This window comes from Lygodium microphyllum, chromosome 2 (assembly GCF_053477565.2).
Source record: "Lygodium microphyllum isolate KBCC chromosome 2, Lygodium_microphyllum_v1.1.10, whole genome shotgun sequence".
In the NCBI taxonomy this organism is placed as follows: domain Eukaryota; kingdom Viridiplantae; phylum Streptophyta; class Polypodiopsida; order Schizaeales; family Lygodiaceae; genus Lygodium; species Lygodium microphyllum.
The window spans coordinates 74,691,618-74,711,991 of NC_141136.1; the positions used below are offsets into that span (position 1 = coordinate 74,691,618).

Consider the following 20,374-nt stretch of genomic DNA (forward strand, 5'->3'; position numbering starts at 1 on the left):
CTGCTCCCATGGATCCAAGCAGCAAGCTTATGGCCGGCCGTCGTTCGGAGCTGCCCGATGAGGTCTCTTCTTTACCTAGCCGAGACCAAGGCGGGGGCGTGTCCTTCTCAATCAGCATGATGAGAGGCAGTTCTCCACAGTGTCATTGGCAAGCAGGAATGCGAGTGCAAGCTCGGCAGTCCCAAGAGCAAGAGCATACTGGGTGCATTGGCATTCGCTACTACAGCGGCACTATTTCTTACAGCAGCACGGCCACGCGCGCACTATCCAGATGTTGCCCAACCCTCCATCAAAGGCAACGCACAGTGGACGCCGATGTGCTGTCAGAGGGAGACGAACCTGCATCGCAGCACCAATACGATGCTCCCAGGAGCGCGTACCGAACTACGCTTGGTGCAAGCAAAAGCCAGGGGGCATGAGCTCCGCTGCCATTCACCAGGACCCTGCACAGCCACGACCTAGATATCACGCCTTCATTAGAGCTTTGTGGGATACGGAGGCGACGCGCGCAGCCCCGGGCAGCAAGCTGCCGGATGGGGCTGCCCCCGTGAAAAAAATTAGGTTAATATCGTAGCGACCCGATGGGTCACGTATCAGATATTAAACTGATAAGAACAGATACTACACTTGATCTTAGCCAAAAGGCCGAGAAAGGTATGAAACTGCTCTGCGCTCCAACCCTTCGCTTTATACTCCCCTCCTTCATCCTCCTACCCTCGCCTCCCTTGCTTGCTCTTTGCGTTTCCCTCTGCTGCGCCTGTGCCTACGGGACTGGCGGAGGCGGGACAGCGCGTCCTATGCTGCTAACCTAAAGCCACTCACTCGCCTCCATACGCCTTTTTCAACAAATTCGAGAGACCCAAAGACCACGGCCTTCCGGATTCCTTATGCTCTATTTTGTACTATTAATTGGAAACTTGTTGGGCATAAATGTCAACCCCGCTAAAAAAAATAGGCATGATCTTCCCCAACCCCACCGTTGCTTCTTCACTATCGAATTAATCATGTTCCATACTGCATGATTTTTATGCTTAGTGTGCAGGGGAATCATGTCCATTGAAGCGTTTGTCATCCCACTAGTGTCAAGCATGGAAGCCTAACCCCGTTGATGCCAGTAGAAACGGTTGAATCATTTTCATTTGGCAAGACTGGGAACAAAGTAGCAAAGTGAATCTAGAGGGACTCTTGTAAGCTTCGCTAACACCTTGAGAGGCCTTATTCCTTTACCCGATTCTGTGCATAGTTTGAGATCCACATATAAAAAGATTTTGCGCGTTCGAGCCATAGGCAAAAAATCAGGGCATATCCTCGGGCCCGAAGACCTCGAATAGAGACCAAATAATAGAATTGGACACCATCCACAAATGCCATCCTTGAAGTTTCTCCGCTTGGACCTAACGATGCACTAAAGGGGGTTCCCCAAACCCCCCCCCCCCCCCCCCCCCCTTAGTGCCATCTTTGGGTCCGATGAGTCCATTAACTTTGCAAGCCTTTACATTACCTCCCATTCTTCCTTTACTTTTATGGATCCTTATCCACAAACCTTGTCTCTAATATTATCCTCGCTTACATAGACTACCTTCTTACTTTATGCCGACATGCACGTACTTCACATAATTTTCTAGCTCCTTGCCCTTGTCGCATGTCTACTCTCACCTCTTTTGTTAAACTCTGAATTTTCTCCCTTGTCTAAAATCATTTCACATCATGCAACACATATCTTCCATCCTTGTGTCCTCATTAAGTCCAGTATTCGCTCTCCCCTGTCAACTAGTGGAATACATAGAAAATTCTTTAATGGACAACCCCAATCCTCTATTAGCTGAAGGCCCCTCATATCCTTCCTTCTCTCATGACTCTTCCATTTTCTGTTCTCATGCTCTCAGCTCATCCATCCAAGCGGGTTCTAGCCATCTTGGTCACTCTCCATGCTACAATGTTTGGCATCCCTGTCAGCCTCTCCTCTTGCACCCTGAAATAGAGGACTCTACCTCACTTGGAACAACAATTGAAGAAGGGGGCGCCCTTTGTACCCAACGTCTCCAGGCCCAAGAAGGCATTGTCCGTGGCCTCTCTATTATTGAATTGTGTTCTGCAAGATATTTGGATGGTACTTTAGTGGTAAAAAGATGGTAAAACCTCGTCGCTCTCTTACTTGGCAACGTGGATGCTCCTACCATTCCTCATCAACTATTATTGGATATTTCTACCAACCTTCAAGGTCACTCCCTCATCAAGTACATTGCTTCCTCTTCTCTTACCCCTCTCAGTACTGTCCTATTTCCTTATATTTCACATTCAACATCTAGTCTTTATCTAAACTTCACTTCAATCTCAAGATCACATCCTGGTCCTTATCTTACACTCTCCCTATGGGCTCAACATCCTCATCTTCTTATAGTTACACACACACTCCACTTCAATAGTGTGCTAGAATCTCTTGAAACAAATGCAATTGCACACACTCTTGGCTTTCTCCTACGCATTCAAGATTCTCACAATGTTTCCAAGTGTACACCAAAATCCTATCCCCTTGAATTCCTCATTGCCACATCACTACTTCTCAATGTGCAATCCTAAATCCCTACACAAGATCTTATCCTACCATCACATTTCATTCACGCTATGTTTATTTAACTTCCAATCCATCAAATCATCATTTCTATCTATCCCAGCCTATCCAACCATGCACATAGTTACCTTCCTCCTACAATCATATTGCTCTAATTGTATACTCAAATCTCAATCATCAGTCTATCTTACATTACAATGACATCATCAACAATCACAAGTACTCTCTCTTCTAAATTTCTCTCAGTGTCATCATGAAATGGTCTGCGTGCTACCTTACCCAAATCATCATCTACAAATTGCATCCTTCTCAATTTGGCCAACTATCTTGGCCTTCCAAAGGAGGCGAAAGCAATGGATAAAGTACAAAGAAATGCATGAGTACATCGGTACAAACTACTTGTATGGATAAAAGAGCACACTGACACTAAGTATGCTATTATTGAAGATGTGACACTCAACTCTTGGAGTCCTCTCTCAAAGATAATATACTTGAAATGACTCATCAATCACTTGTTATTTTACACTCCCATATTTATTAGCAACCTTCCCAAGGATCATGTCACAAGCACCTTATCAATCTCTATCTTACTATGGTATCTAGTGACGTGGGGATCGTATTTCCATCTACAAACATGCTCTCACTATTATTTCACTCCACAACTATCAAGCTCCAATTAAAATACACTATCTATCTACATGATGAGCCCATCTCTTAATCAAGTTTATCATGAAGCAAACTATGGAGATAAGCTCTTCATCCAGGCAACCAATGCCCAAATATCTTCATCATCAGCTTACATCCCTTAAATCATTGCAAGCAAAGATTGATGTATATCTTATGCAACAATGAGGACAATGTCTCATGCTATACTCATGATTGTAATCTTAGGACTCTCGTAGCCAAGATGATTGGTAGAAAGTCTTTGTACCACAAAAGAAAATTCTATTTTCTTTTGAGAAGAGAGGAGGAATGTTAGAAGATATTGTTAACCTTTTCTAGAGATAGGGAATGTTAGAATGATGAGATGTACTCATATGAATATGTACTTAGAGAATATCTAGATATTTAGGAGAACTAGATAAGATAGATCTAGAACATGTGGAGAATACTTCACTAAAAGTCCTACCATATCCACACCTTTATTGTAATATGTGCACTCTCACCTATTCTAATGAAAGAGTGTAAGCAAGTGTGCATTATGAGTATGTGGTTCATCCTCCATCTCATTGTCTCATTCTCTCTCTCTCTCTCTCTCTCTCTCTCTCTCTCTCTCTCTCTCTCTCTCTCTCTCTCTCTCTCCACTTTGTTCTTAATTCTTTATTATCAAGTCCAATTCAGTCTATAAAGTACCAAATCTTTGAATTCTTTTGTTGTTAGTACTTTAACATAGTATCAAACTTGAAATTGCACAGTACCAAATGCATAAATTCTATATGTTTTACCACTTCAAGACAATACCCAATTTGATTGCTTTGAAGTACCAAATTGCACAGTACCAAATGCATAAATTCTATATGTTTTACCACTTCAAGACAATACCCAATTTGATTGCTTTGAAGTACCAACTTCATACTACATAGTGCCAAATTTGATATTGCAGAGTACCAAGCTTGGTACTATGCAACTAATGTCAACACAGAGGTACCATAATTACCATTGACACCTTTAAAAGCCCTAAGAGTACCAAATAGTGCAACTTAGAACATCATATTTAACCAAACCCAAATGACTCTACTCGTATTAAAAAGTGCCAAAGTAGAAAAAACATTAAAAACGTATTAAAATTTGTAAATTTGAAATTTCTATGAGTACCAAAAAGTACAAAAAAAGACATTGACATTGATACTTTGATACAAAAAATTTATTGTATCAATAGAAACCAATTATGCCAATAGTTGATATATTTCATAGAAGATGCAGGATTGGTTAGCGATAGGACTTTCATGGAGTGGGTTATGAAATCCAATAAAGGTCTTGCAACCTACAAAGCTTTTGCATGAGTTTGAGTGCAACTTTGACCAATTGGATATTGCAAAGTGACAGGCTCTTGAATATAAGAAAATAGAATTGTTTCTACAAGCTGCAGATCCTACTTTGTAGGTTCACGTGGAAGAGCTTCTTGAAGATGAAACTAACAAACAAGGTTTAAAAACAAAGTGGTACGATATCAAGGATGTTGTCTCTATGCTTGTTAAGAGACAATAGAGATGAGCCATGATGCATAATAGGTCTATGGCTTTGGCCACTAGCAAGGTCACAGAGCAAGTAGGAAAGCAACCTATTTCAATATTTGGTGCAATAAAAGAGGATGTAATGGATGAATTGGTTAATAAGGGCATGCACGAGCTACAATTGAAGTTTGCAAGAATGGAAGAAAAGGGTTGTCTGCTACACCAAGAACCCTCATTTGCGAAGGCTTGTATGATGATGTATTTGGTGTGATAGCACTAATATGAGTGTAGGAATTATGGGACTTATAGGGATGCATTATTAAAGATTTTGATTTTCTTTAAAGATGGCAGGATCGACCTTCGCAAGACAGGCTTACTACTTATTCCAATTTTTGGAAAGGGTGGAATGTAGAAGTTGGTGGATGATATTGCTATATGGAATGCTTATGCTGCAGTGGAAGCTACTAATTTTTATCTTCATATGGAGAAAGATCCTAGATGTGTTGCTAAATCTAGCAAGAAAGCTAAAATTTGAGCTCAGCTATGCATAGGGCAAAGAAGGGAAAGATCCCTAGGGTTGAATTAAATTATGCAAGAAAGAGTATCCAAGAGATGACACATTGGGATGCTCTAGTAGACTATTTTTCTATTAGTGTGTACCTTGCTAGGTCATAGGATCTATATGTTATTGTGGAAGAGAAGAGAAAGAGGGATGATGGAAATCTTGGGATGTCTAAGAGGGTCATTAGAGGGAGTGGTAGATCTCATTTAGATCAACCACATCTTGCACCTTCTGTGCTTAACCTACACCTCAATATAACAAGGAGGATGTTGCAAAAGAGAAAAATCAAGAGCATGCAAAGTCAAAGGGGAATCAACCAGCATACAATAGTCAAACATTGAAACTACAAACTCATTTGAGAAAGGTTCTTGAGGAGGTAGCACATCTTGAATAGCAAAGTAGAATTGCATCTGGGAGAGATCCTTAGCATTGCAAAGAGAGAGTTCCATGAGGAAATCATTGATATTATCAAGAGAAAAAATGTAGTTTGTTGGAGAGCCAATTCATGATATGATGCAGGGTGAAGAAGAGCTTGAATCACATGGGTATTTAGATAGTTTATAATGATGATGCAAGTGTTGTAATATAAATTATTGAAAATGACATCATTGATGATAGAAAACCACTTGTGATGGCTAAAAACACAATATTTAGCAATACAAAAAGGGGAGTGCAATAGATGTACTACATTGATGAGGAGGCTTCAAGCATGATACCTAGGAGTCATTACACACATTCATTAGGTTTGTATGAGTATAGAGACAATTGTCAAGGTTGGGGACCTTGAAACTTCTTGTAGTACACTTATTGATGACCATGGCTAAGAAATCAGTGTCATGTTTAGGAGCTTTGTATGAGAGTGGAAAATGACTGGTTGATATAGACCATGGATGGAGGATAATGGTAGCCAACAATTCTCTAGGGGATTTGTATGCAACTTGCCCAAATGTCAAGATTACTATCGGTGATATCCAAGATGAGCAACACTTTTTTATGTAGGATTCCTCTTCTTATCCCATTATCCTCGGACAGTCATACATCATTGTTGTACCTATGGAAATAAAGGTTATAGATAATGGATCAGCCAATGCACAAATCAAGAGCTAATATGGTAAGAGGGATGTTCACTTTTTGATTATTTGTGTTAATCATGCTAGGAATCAAGATACATTGAGAAATTATCCATTATCACAGAATGTAAAGAAATTGAGAGAGCTGGGTTTTCAGTGAGTACCACTATAAAGTAGGATTATGATAGTGCTAGATGGGAAAAGCTCTCAACTCACATAGGAGGCTTGGTGCTTTTTCTCTAGTTTCCATTGGATTTTTAGCTGGAAGCTCTATATGTTTTTTAAAGAGTTGAGACCATGAACACGGTTGAAAAGCAAAACGTTTTTACGACTATAAAAAATATGAAAGAGCATGCATTATTGGATGTAGATGAATCTATTTTTGGCATATATGATGAGTTGTCTTATATAGATACATTGGTTGAAATTTTAGCAATCTTGAAGTCTGTACGAAACCTAAAAATAGCATGATATAGGTGTGTTCTTTGGACATGTGCCATGTGATAGCTGATTTTGTGATGCATGGAGGTCTATGCTTAGATGACATGACTGAAGCTAAGGTTGATAGATAGTATACGATTGTGGATAAGAAAGTGAAACTAGTTGTATTGCCATTGCCTCCAAATAGTGATTAGATGATTGAGTTGGCTTCTCATCAGCCAAATTAAAGGGATACAAAGAAGATTAGTCATCACAGCTTTACTGCACATTCTCTCAAAGAGCTAAAAGTTGGATGTGATGAGATTATTTTGCCTATAGAGAAGTGATGTTTTGAGGAAATGTTATCTAGGCTTTGGAGGCCTTTTGGATTTCAACCATGTGAGAGTGGATGTATGTATCTAAGTATAGTTTCTCCTCTGGTTACTTTCACTCCATATGTACCATACAACCTGCAGGTCAATTCTAGTGCCAAAAGCTCATTTGCAGACATTGATTGATCTCCTAAATGAAAAGATTAAGATGGGGATCTTGGAACCTTCCTCAGTTCCTTGCTTGAATCGATGGTTCATTATACCAAGAAAAATGAAACATTGGTATTTTATATAGGATATGTAGCTGATCAATAAAGTGATCATTGAAAATGTAGAACCATGTCCTATTGTTGATGAGTTTGCAGAGGCTTTTGCTAATAAAGTAGTATATTCTTTGGGTGACTTATACTATTGCTATGATTAGTTCTAGTTAGCAATTGAAAATAGGAATCTTGCAACCATGAAGACACCATTGGGATTAGTGCGCATGTGCACTCTACCACAGGGGACAATGAATTCATTTGCACACATGATGAATGTTATGAACAAAGTATTGTGGGATTATATGCCTCATCTGACTATACCTTTTTTTTAATGAATTGCCAATAAAAGGGTGCACTGAAGAGGATAAAGATGAAGGGCTAAATGAATAGAGATGAAAAATATTTACTCCTCATCATATTTCTATTGACGGTGAGAAGATCATTGATAGACTCAAAGAAGTGAATCTCACTCTTATAGGTCAAAAGTCAATCTTTGGAGTGAATGGAGTATTGATTGTTGGACATATGTGCTGTCCATATGCCAAAAGGCCATCATTAGTAAAGGTGGATGCAATTGATAGGATGGATGAGACTTGCTCTTTAGTATCAAAGGTAAGGAGGTTTTTGGGAGCTTGTGTATTTTATCTTATCTAAATATCTCATTTTTGTCAGAAAGACAAATCTAGAGCATGGCAGTTATGGAGGTTGGAAAATGAAGATAAGATTCATAGTGACATGGACAATGAATAGACCAACTGTTACACAATTGAATAAGGTTCCAAGATGGAATCTTGGACTCATAAACACAATCTTGTGTAAGAGACTGACAATGATAATGACACTAACTAAAAATGCAAAGCATCATGATATTGCATTACTCATATTGAAAGTGATAGTCAAGTACAATGCTTTATAGTAGTTGGGTTGTTCCACTCTCCTTATTGTGCATATGGGATTTAGGACATCTCTTCCTAGAGCATACATCATTTGTCATATCTTTCAACACCCCCCTCAAATGATGAGTTCCTACACTTGCTAGCTTTTGCCCCCCCTACATGATGACATGGCCCAAGAGACTAGCTCATAGGCAGCCTAGTCAAGTTAAAGCTTGAAACTTTATATCTTTGGTATGGGTTTTGTTTTACAAAGCAAATACACTAAGGGAAACAAAATCCACTATAGGAAAACATAAGATCCACTATAGGAAAGGTAAATTATTCAAAACAATCTGTCAAAGTTGTTGTTGATAACGGAAGCATATTCTTCATTCATGAACCAATTTTGATGATGGTTACCATTCTGTACCTGTTGTGCTCTTTTACGATGTCGCAGCACATAGGGTTGAAGGTCTCCACAGGGGTTTGGCAAGAGAAGAATGTATGGGGGTTCAAGAGCTTAGACTTTGGAGATGGTAGAGATAAAAGAAGGGTTGAAGGTTTCAAGCCAAGTTCTTGAAGATAAGAGACATCAGGGTGTAGGTAGATTCAAGGAGAGGAGTAGACAGAAGAGGAGGGGTTCAAAGAGATTGAAGATGCAGAAGAATACTCCCAAAAAGAATTAGAAAATATAGAAGAATACTAACAGAGATGAAGCCTGTCAGTTTCTTTCAGCATTATGAGAAAATATAACTCTAATAGACAAAAACACGTACAAAATAATACCTTCCTCTATGCTAATCAGATCGCCAATCTGATGCTTCCAATGGCTCCGAAAGGGGGGTTAAATACCAAGATATCTGCCCAGAATCGTGCCAGATCACTTCTTCTTCATCTCCCACTTTTGGAGTGTTGTTCACTGCCTGAAAATGGCGATCGTGCATCACGCAATTTCACTAATCTCTCTTTTTACATAAAATCCTCTCAAATTAGCTGAAAGCTACATGCTTTCTTTTACATGCCCTCCTAATCTAGAAGTTATCTATAGTTTTATGGATTTTTATAAGAGATAATATCTAGAATATAAAAATTTGACTAAAAACTTGTCCAAAAAAAATCTAATATTTTGAACCACGGACACTAATACTAATGTCTAAAGTGGCATTGGCTCTCTAAATCTAAAAGTAAGCCACACTCTAGATTTTTTTTACACGGTGTGCACGTAGTGGCATGACATCCACCCCCTCCTAGCCTACACATCCTCTGGCATGTGCCAAAGTCTTACGGATTTGCAGTGTCAGAAGAAGTATCTTCTGCCATGTCAATGTCTTCATCTTCTGCCTCTTCTTCTTCCTCTATGTCTTCATGCTCTTGAATTATATTCAAGTCTTCTAGCTCATATGTTGAATTTTCTCTTCGTTTGAAGAGCTTGATTCTTATTCCAGTTATGGTTATCTTCATGCTTGTTCCATCCAATTCAGCCAATGAATATGTGGCATTGTCATGAACGACCTTTACCACATATGGGCCAAACCAACGCTTTACCATCTTCCTAGAAGCACTGTATTGATTGTCTAGGCTGTTGTTAGACAAGCACCCGGTCATTTTCTTGAATTGCTCTTGGCCGAAGTTGATGTCGCTTATCAAATCTTCTTTTGTTCTTTAGTCTTGCTGTCTTTAGCTTCTCAATAGCTGCTTGAACATCTTTAGGCCTTCTTTCTAGATGCCATATGCGCAAAGTCAGCAACTCTTCTCTACTGATGCCTTCCTCCCAAGGTAGAAGACTCCATATAAGAATAGATTCTTCAATTGGCATAATTGGTTGTTGTCCATGCATAAGTTCAGCTGGCATATAGCCAATCACTGAACTGTGAGTAGTCCAATTAGCCCATAATGCAAAAGGTAGCATTTTAGGCCATTCTTTGATCTTTCCTCTACAAGACTTTGCTAGAGCTTTGAGAATAGGTTGATGACCTCTCTTACTCTTTCCATTGTTGTTAACCGATAGACGAACAAGGTGGAAAATCTGGAAAAGCTAAAGCAAAAGACAAAGGCCAAGGCAAAGTGAAACGGAAGACAAAGGCACACAAGGAAAAGTGCAAGTCAATACTTTTGTAAAAGAGCGCAAGCGCATCATGATTTAATTTAAGGAGCGCCGGGCTCTCACCCGTGCAATTTGTAAATGTAGACGGGCGGTGGAAAGGAAGCTAGGAAGATAGAAGGACAATGGGAAAAAGGGCCTAGGCCACGGCCGACCATGTTAAAAAGGGGATGACCGCCCAAAAGGGATTTAGGGTTTTGTATATAAAGTTCAAAAGTGAATGAGAAGCTCATTCTTGTGTGTGGCCAAAAGTGGCTCTCCTCATCATCATCTTCTTCTTCTTCTTGCTTGCTTGAGCTTGTGCTTGAGAGAGGGAGTGTGAGAGTGTGAGGGAGTGAGTGTGTGAGGGTGAGGGACCGAGGAGGAGAAGCTTTCCATATTCTCCTCTCTTCTTCTCTTCTCTTCTCTTCTCTTCTCTTGCTCGCGGCTATGGAGCTTGGAGTGTGGAGCTTGAGGATGGAGCTTGCTTGAAGCTTGCACTTGGTTCGTGGAGCTACAGGAGTGTGCGGGAGAGGAGGTAACTCGATCGGCATGGAGATAAGCTCACTACACCCATAGATATGGATGGTGTGTCGGCTATGTGAGAGGTAGCCATTAGTGCTCGGCTTGGAACACTTGAAATAATAAGCGGTCCGTGGGTCTTGGTGGTTGAGAGAAAGCTCCCACATTTTGGTTCCATTGCTAGGACCAACAGATTCAAGCCTTGAGCGCTTGCGCACTTCGAATTGAGCATCGAAGTAAGGGTTTTCCCCGAACCGGTGCTTGAGATAGATAGGTAGGAAGCGAGGGAGTTTGAAGAGGTATTCGATCTCCTTAGCAAGTAGGTTTTTAGTTTTTTGGATTTGGAAAAGCATGTTGGAGTAGGGTAGTTATTTGCTTTGTGATTTGGGTGCATTAGGGTAGGAAAAAACAAAGAAAAAGAAGAAAAACAAGCATCGTGGTTTCTGCTGTCATAATAGGTCATGAGGGTTTGATTTGGTGGTCGATTTGCATTTTGGAGTTTATTGGCTATTCCAGGTATATATAACTCTTCCCCTCCATCCATAGCTTCGATCTGAAGGTGTGTGTGATAGGCCGTGACCTAAATCTTGTGATTCGAGCGATTTATCATTGCGCCGGCCAGAGTCGCGCCGCGTTCGGCTAGTCCAAGTGACGACGATTCTAGGCCGAGTCCTAGAATCGGCCCTCGGCCCACTACCACTCGGACCACTTGACTCAGCCCACCTGACTCGGCCCTCACACCGCTCGGCCATTCGGCCCTCAGACCACTCGACTCGACCCACTCGACTCGGACACCCACCACTTGGCTCGTCCGAATTGAGCATTCAGACCAACTTTGAAATTCGGCCCACTCGACCCTGGGACAACCAGACTCGGACTGGCCAAATTTGACATTCGGACTAGTTACATTCGGACCTTCCACTCGGCCCTCGGATGGGCCGAATCCAGCATTCGGCCCCTGCAATTTAGACTTGTTGGGCCGAATTTAGATTTTTTCAAATTTTAACCTGAAGACAGTGAAACTGACCGAGGGACCATATAGAGCCGAAACCATAACATAGATCGATCACTGGGCTGAAACATGGAGCAAGTAGTTCAAAGTTTGGCTATAAATGGTCTTTCAAGTCACGTATGGCATGTACCGTAACGGCCTTGCGGGCCGGGGGGACTGCCCCCCCGGACCCCCGCAGAGGGGGCTCTGCCCTCTCTGCACCTCCCCCAAGTAGGTTGGAGAGAGAACACGCGTCGTGGCAGGTCCTCCAAATTACACCCTAGTGTAGTAATGGCTCTACACGAGCATGGATTCTCACTTACAAAAGAGCAACCAAAAGCCTATACTCGAACAGAGAGAAACAGAGACCGTAGAACCTCAATGGGCCAGTCTAGCCAACAAGGGCCAAAAGGCCACATTGCAAAAACACATACGTGTTGCATTTGGACTACATCTAGTCAAAGCGGAAAGCAACAACATCAAGCTACAACAGCGGGAATGACTAGATATGACAGTCTTGACGATAGATGCTCCTTGAATAGCACTGCACTAACGATCCAAGACATCAGTGGAGAATCCACATCTGATCGTGCAGTTGGGGACTCAAGGGCATTTGTCAAAAGGCTTAAATTTACAAGCCAAGACCCGGAAGACGAAGACATAGTACCACCTGCTTACCTTAGGGTCAAACTCACTGTAAAAAGAGAGCATACTATCGATGCTCTGATTGATGGAGTAGATTTTAATATCTTGACCTATGAATCATGGACCCTACTAGGCCAACTAGATCTCACACCGACTAATGCAACTCTTAGCCCTTACGGGAGACACCCACAAGCACTCATAAGGAAGTGCAAAATCCTTGCGAAAATTGAAACTGGAAGCTTGCCTATCCTATTTCATGTTCCTCCAAATAGTGCTAATTACGGGAAGGAAACCCTCCTAGGAAGACCCTTCAAAAGGGCGACCAAGTGTGAGGCCGACTATGTAGCGCAGAGGATACACCTGACACTATCGAGTGTGAGGATAGTCACAACCTTTAGCAAGGGTGACCTCATCGAACCTCGAGGGAAAGGCAAGGAAAGTGCTAACATAACAGTCAAGCCTATTAACGAGGGCAAGGACTTGTTTGAAGAGCTGATATAAGCACAGGTCGAACAACGAGAACCAGCGAGTGAGGCCATGTCTGAAACAAGAAGGTTAGGAGGCAATGCCATGGATGGGCTTTGGACTTACAAATATCATAGAAGACCCCAAAAGAAGCCCAAGCCTTGTAGACGAAGGCATCGATTGAGGGTCAACACAACACCGTGATGGATATCCAAAGCGTTTCTATGTGCTCAAGGGTATTATGTGGGCAACCGATGGATTTGGGTGCCAAAACCCCCTGCTAAACCTCCTTTGTCGATTGAAGGCCAGATCATATCAAGAGCAAAGAAGCGTAGGAGGAGATCTAAACGAAAAACCAAGTCTCGAGTCAAAAGCATTGGAGTGACCGAGCCCCTCACGCTCGAAATCAAGAAACCAATTGGAGGGTAGATCCTCAGCCTAGTGTGCTTGACAAGTAGATGTTAGATGCAATCGTTGAGGATATGCAAAAGCCACTAGTGCCCAAGGAGCCTTTGATTTTCCAAGAGGATAATGAGTACCAAAGGCACAACGCTGCTCATGAGAAGGCTAATCGCTCAACAAAGAAAATGGCACAATCATTTAATAGCCTCGAGCAAATCATTCAGCCAGTGCCAAGTCCACCTAAGAGTCCTAGATCTCCTACACCCTCTTTTCCCAAACAGACACAGGAAGCACAACAGCGGTCATCAAGGGCCGCTGCTCAGTCCCAATCTCTATCTCCATCTAAGCTTCCAAATGTCCAAGAGGTGGGACATGACACCAGCCGTAGCTCTCAGCCCAAGGATATGCCTGTGCCACCTAATGTGACTAGATCAACTCATGCTCGATCTACACAGGTGAATGCTCAAAGGGTAACAGAAGACACGACCACTTTTGATCGCCTTAGGGACTTGACACCGCAATCCACCAAGAGTAGCAAGTCCACTAGACTAGCCGCTACTATTTTCAATCAAGGATCATAGCAGTCACAACCCCTGGCTGTGACAATGCCCCTTGCGGAACGTGTCCTTAGCAGTTCACCTGTGGAGGAGGTGCCACAACTAGCATCCTTGACAACTCCAGCACTTCCAAAGTGCTTAAAGCCTAAGCTGGAGGAGTTAAACAGAAGGGAATTGATTGAAGAGCTAGACTCTCCAAAAAGAGAGGCAGTTGTACCCTCACAACCTAGCGAGGCTATTCAGCAGGCCATGGCGATGCCCCATGAGGACACACTAGAGAAAGAGAATGCTGAGGCCCAGTCAAGCACATCAACGACTGACCTAGTTCAAGGTCCCGAGTCTTCAAGGGATACATCTCGATTGCCTAAGAAAAAGAAGAGAAAAGAAAGAAAAAACAATGGCAGTTGCAAGTGGCTGTAGACCCTAAGAAGATTGAAGCATCGAGACCATCCACCAATGAACCCATTGATGTCTCTCCCAATCGTGAAACCTCAGACACATCCCTGTGCTCTAAAAAATCAAAGCAGCTGTTACCATCAATGGTTGCTTTCAACACTCAATCCACCGACAATAGAACTCGCATTGACCAATCAAGAGTGGATACAACGCTGTCACAACAGGGTGACAAATTTATACCAGTCACATCTAAGGAGAACCATGATGCAATAACAAAGCCTCAGGAGAAACATGGAAACCCCGAGAGCATAAGAAATCCTAGCGTTGACCAATCTTGCTCATTTAGGCATGAGCCCCCAGCTATGCTAAAGCCTAGGCAAACTCCTAGAACCTTGCATGAGATAGCATCCGAGCAAGCCCTCGTTGAACATAGAAGTGTCGCAGAATGCTTAACTGAGTTGGATGCTAAGCTTAAGGTGTTCGCGCGTGTCTACGTCCTTGCGGACATGGGCGCATTCCCTAAGGAGCATCTTGGAGAATACTTGCCATTTTCCTTATCCTGGGAAGAGCAAGAACATCTCGACGAGCACTATGACAGGCTCCTGCATGAACACATGCAACTCACCTCTGACGAGGAAGCCCATGAACTACACTTATCTGTAACATTCAATGATATGCTCTGCCAATCAAATCCCTTAGAGATAGAGCAACTAAAGTGACAATCAGAGGGTCGAAGTCAATTTGAAAAACATTGGTTTGAAAACCACTTTGCAATGGTCGAACTAGGAGCCCAGATTATGACAGTCTCAGAGGAGCGATTGGCCAAATGGCGGTCTCAAAGAGACCCAACCTATGTGGCACCAACTTCCTTTCAAGTGCTGATTGCCACTCGGGGTATGGACTTAACTGAAACTAGCCAAGAGAACTCTCTGTTTGATAAGGTTCTCATTGACGAGGAGTTACATGTTGCCAGTAGACTCGGACAAGGTTCCATGCTACTCGATGTTGCAAAATATCTATCGGTATTGAGTAAGCTGCCACGAGTACTAGATGCGTGTACCACACTTCAATACAATCCGGAGTTCTACAATTGGCTTTTATCCTTGTGAAGTGACATGGATTCGTAAATATGTTTATAAATAAACAATGACTTTTGTGACCCTGTATAGACAATATCAACACACACAAGCAATGATAGTCAAGCGCAGGGAGAAGAGTTGGGTTTGATAGGCTAAGCTCCTCAGGTCCTCCTCTCATCACACATTTAGAAGTCGTGTGACCATTCCCACCTCCAAGTGGAGGGCCTGCAACCCTCATTACCGCCATAGGAAGCCTTGACCAACAACTCTGATGGTGTACATGGGGCACCGTCCCTTTCTATACACCTTTTCTCCTTTTCGGTCTATCCTTCCAGGGGATGAGCCCTGCTCCACTCCATGACAACCAGTCTACGCAACTTAGCATAAGCCAAGATCTGCTAATGGCTGGAGGCAAAACGAACATCATCATGGGGGCCATCCCTCTACAACAAACACTGCATGCCTCACCTCTCCCCTCCTCATCATATGCACTTGATAACCCGCTGTATAATCCCTTCCATGCAAATAGTTTTATCCTTCCTCAAGGCCTAATCCTTGGTTCGCATTTGCAGGTCCCCCTATGGTAGCAGACATGGAGCACCCAGTGTAGTTGACTTGCAAGGACGTTATTCACCGTCGAAGGGAGCATGTAGCACAAGCTCCTCCATTGGAACGATACGTACCTACCCTTAAAAGGTATGCAAAGAAACGAGGCCCCAAGCGACACCGGCCTGAACGTAGGCCAAAAGATCCCTAGGCCAGGGAAATAGAAGCTCAAGGGAGTACACGAGGCGTGGCAACACCGATTGTGTGGGCCCCCACCAGACGCTCGGGCACCAGTTGCTCGAAAGAGGAGAGGGCAGCTTGAGACAAGCAAGAACTTGATGCATTGTTCAAAAGCATTCTGGAAACAATTGCGACCAAGGACTACACCATCCAGGTCCCAGCTGACATTTTCCCCGCCCAGCCTCACAGGAGCCCCTCAGCAGCACAGCCTCAGTCGCCCAACCACCCAGACTTGCCCCACCTCATACAAATAGAGTAGCCCCATGTTGTATAAAAGGCTTATCAAATGCTACCTGGCCATGACTTTTTGTCTTTAAATGGTTAAGTGCTGACATGTTCCCCAATTGTACAAACTTTTCATATTTGCGTTTAATATATTTCACGTCTTTAGCAAAAGAAAAAGCTAATCAAGCGCAGGTGATAAGTATCTAAGCCAACACCAGGGAATTCAGATAAGTGATGCCTCCTTGCGTTGCACTGGTTTATTATAGTTGCGGCATATGCCGTGCATGTACTCTCATGAAGTGACAAGTGGATGCAGGATGATGCAGGTCTTTGTGCGAAAGTGTTTAATGCCCAAGTCACAGCAAGACCACAGACCCCACAAAGAGCCTCGACAAAGCCACGCTGCCGAAAGCAAAAATCACCCGTGCGAGTGCCCACGTCGCATGGCCCAAAGCATGATCTTAACCACTTCCTCTTTTTGGGTTATACTCTGCGCCGGGCACTCACAGCAAATGTTACCCCAATTGTACCAACATCACACTTTCCAAAGAGGGTTGCAATATCTCAACTGTATCTCCCCATCTCAACGACTGCTTCTCTAACAACGAGGCTAGGGCACAATCATCATTGTAATATCCATTTCCTGAGCCTTCGAAGCTTGACATTTCCCAACCCATTGAAAGGCTAATAGCCTCAACATATTGCAACGGTTGTATGCAGGAAGTTCAAAAAAAAAAGAAAGAAAGAAAGAAAAAAGAACAAGAAAAGGAAACAAAAAAGAAAACGGAAAAGGAAAAAAGAAAAGAAAAGAAAAGAAAAAAATGAAAAGATACAAAGCACCCACGATCATAGCACAGCACCTAAGGGTCCTCAAATTAGGTACGTCCAGTGACCTTGGTCGGCTGGCTCCATCCCTAGTCCCCTAGCCCTTTAACATCACCCACAATTGTTCAGGGCACATCAAGGGTAGGACATACCTAGGGAGCTTATCTCGCCTATGGTTAGACTTGTCACCCTGACCCATTTGCACAATTCCCTCTTGCACTCTACATTAATACCATTGTAATCAATTGTGGTAAGCACCGCACGAATGGCCATGAAAATACACCATCCTCATCAAGCAAGTCCCATAGCTCCCAGCTACTGAAAGTGCGGTGTCCCTGTGTTCAATTATGCTACGTTGTGCAGTCACAATGCAAAGGATGTCTCATACAACTTCACGTGTACTTCTCAACATGGACAACATTGCTTCATCCACACATTGTTACGAGAAACCAGCATGCAGTCTTTTAACTACATAATATCTAAGTATGCACTAGCACTCACATAATATCTGCACCAAAATATATACACAGTTCGGGTCCTCAAGTGCAGGACAATACTCTCAGCTTGCTTAGAGTTCACCTGTCTCCCAAACTAATTGAACTATGTCTTGTGCATAATAGAGAAGACTAGCACTACCCCTAGGGAGAGACCACCTATGAGAGGTTTTCAATTGCAGGTATTGAAGACTTCAACAAAAGTGTCGTTCGCTCTTCATCGACGCCCAAATCTAAATTCTTATCCTTTATCATCCTGCAAGCTCTCCAAGAATCGTCATGTGCAGAATCCCCAACAAACCAACACTTGTGTTGGCCATCAGTGCAATCCTCAACAAAGAATAGCCCTACCGCCAGCCACCTAGGCCACCAACGTGCCCCCAACGACCTTCCTCCACCCCACCACCAACACTCCTCCATGGCAACCACCGATGTCCCTTCCACCCACATCTTCAGTGCATGCCAAAGCCCGCTACCTACGACGGTGAGTGCCATGGGACTATCACTTGTCTAGGCGGGGGGTAATGTTAACCGGTAGACGAACAAGGTGGAAAATCTAGAAAAGCTAAAGCAAAAGACAAAGGCCAAGGCAAAGTGAAACGGAAGACAAAGGCGCACAAGGAAAAGCGCAAGTCAATACTTTTGTAAAAGAGCGCAAGCACATCATGATTTAATTTAAGGAGCGCCGGGCTCTCACCCGTGCAATTTGTAAATGTAGACGGGCGGTGGAAAGGAAGCTAGGAAGATAGAAGGACAATGGGAAAAAGGGCCTAGGCCACAGCCGGCCATGTAAAAAAGGGGATGACCGCCCAAAAGGGATTTAGGGTTTTGTATATAAAGTTGAAAAGTGAATGAGAAGCTCATTCTTGTGTGTGGCCAAAAGTGGCTCTCCTCTTCTTCTTCTTCTTCTTGTTCTTGCTTGCTTGAGCTTGTACTTGAGAGAGGGAGTGTGAGAGTGTGAGGGAATGAGTGTGTGAGGGTGAGGGACCGAGGAGGAGAAGCTCTCCATCTTCTCCTCTCTTCTTCTCCTCTCTTCTCTTCTCTTCTCTTCTCTTGCGAGCTTGAGGATGAAGCTTACTTGAAGCTTCCACTTGGATCGTGGAGCTACCGGAGTGTGTGGGAGAGGAGGTAACTCGATTGGCATGGAGGTAAGCTCACGACACTTGTAGATATGGATGGCACGTCGGCTATGTGAGAGGTAGCCATTAGTGCTCGGCTTGGAACACTTGAAACAATAAGCGGTCCGTGGGTCTTGGCGGTTGAGAGAAAGCTCCCACAATTGCCTTTAAGATTGTAGGATGAAGTTAAAGCCAACTTAATACCCAATTGAGCAAAGAAGTTGCGTGCCTCATCAGCATCCAACTCTCCTCTATCTGCAGTTATTTTACCCACACAACCATATCTACAAAACACTTCTTCAAGCAAAAAATGACAAACCGCTTGAGTGGATTTGGTTGTTAAGGCTTTGCCTTCAACTTGATTGGTTAGATCCTCTCTTGCAAGCACTAAATACCGCACATTCCATATTCCTGTAGGCATGGTTACAAGATCAATAACCCATCTATAATGTATAGACAAAGGATAAGTTGGTTGTAACCCATCTCGATGCTTGACCATAGAAAACATTTGACACACATAACAGGTTTCAACAAAATGTGCTATGTCTCGATACATGTTTTGCCACCAGTATTTTTCTTTGACTTTACTAAAGGTTCCCCATTTGCCTCTATGGCCAGCCCACAAGCTTTCATGAAATTCCTTCATTACCTGTTGTTGCAATCTTTTGTTACCTAGAACTCGGACAGGTGCTCCTTTCTTCATTGTTTGAACTCCTCATCAATCCAAGTCTCCTTCTTCTTGATATGTTTGAACTCCTCTTGATATGTTTGAACTCCTCATTAGTCCAAGTCTCCTTCTTCTTCATTGTGCTCAAATATTGGGTGATCTTTAGCCAATCTTCTTCATAATCTTCTTCAAGGAAATGAACTAGAACTGACCAATGTTGGAAGGATCACGAAGACTTGGCTAATTTGCTGCCCTATCAGCAAGCCCTTCACTTTCAAGAGGTAGTGGGACTGCCACAGGTTTGACTTTCTTATCCATTGTCTTGTATTTTGTCTCCACTTGTGCTTCAGCCTTGTTGAGTAAACCATTGTCTTCCTGTTCAACAAATTCTTGAATTGTTTGATAAAAATCCAATGTACATACTTCTATGGATTGATTTTCAGCCTGATTTTCTGCATGAGTAGCTGCATATATTTCAACCAATGTGTTAGTAGTAATCAGTCCAAAAGAAATGCCTGAAATATCTTCATTTTTAGCCATCATGTCATAAGTTTTCAGCTCCCTTTTTACATGACATAAATATTTTCTTTTAGCCTTAGTCATGGCCGGAAGAGATTTATAACAGCCCATACTATTGGTTGTACATACATATAAATTTGCTAGAGACACAGTAAGAAATTGGTCGATCTCTGTTTCGATGATGGTTAACACACACAGTAAGAAATTGGATAGCTCGTTCATTATCCTTGCTCAGGTGTTCTTCTAGTTACCCGTTTTGGAGGGCCAGAAGAGGAAGGCCTTGGTTCATCTTCTCTTCTTCTCTTTTCTTCAATCAAGACTTCTTTATAATTGAT

The 20,374-nt window shown here is 42.7% G+C and overlaps 1 non-coding gene across 1 annotated transcript; it reads right to left on the minus strand.

Annotated features, from left to right (window-relative positions):
* Positions 1-460: 460 nt before the first annotated feature.
* On the minus strand, positions 461-658 carry LOC148039897 (U2 spliceosomal RNA). Its single transcript, XR_015688765.1, has one exon. It is a non-coding gene; the product is annotated as a U2 spliceosomal RNA (small nuclear RNA).
* Positions 659-20,374: the final 19,716 nt, after the last annotated feature.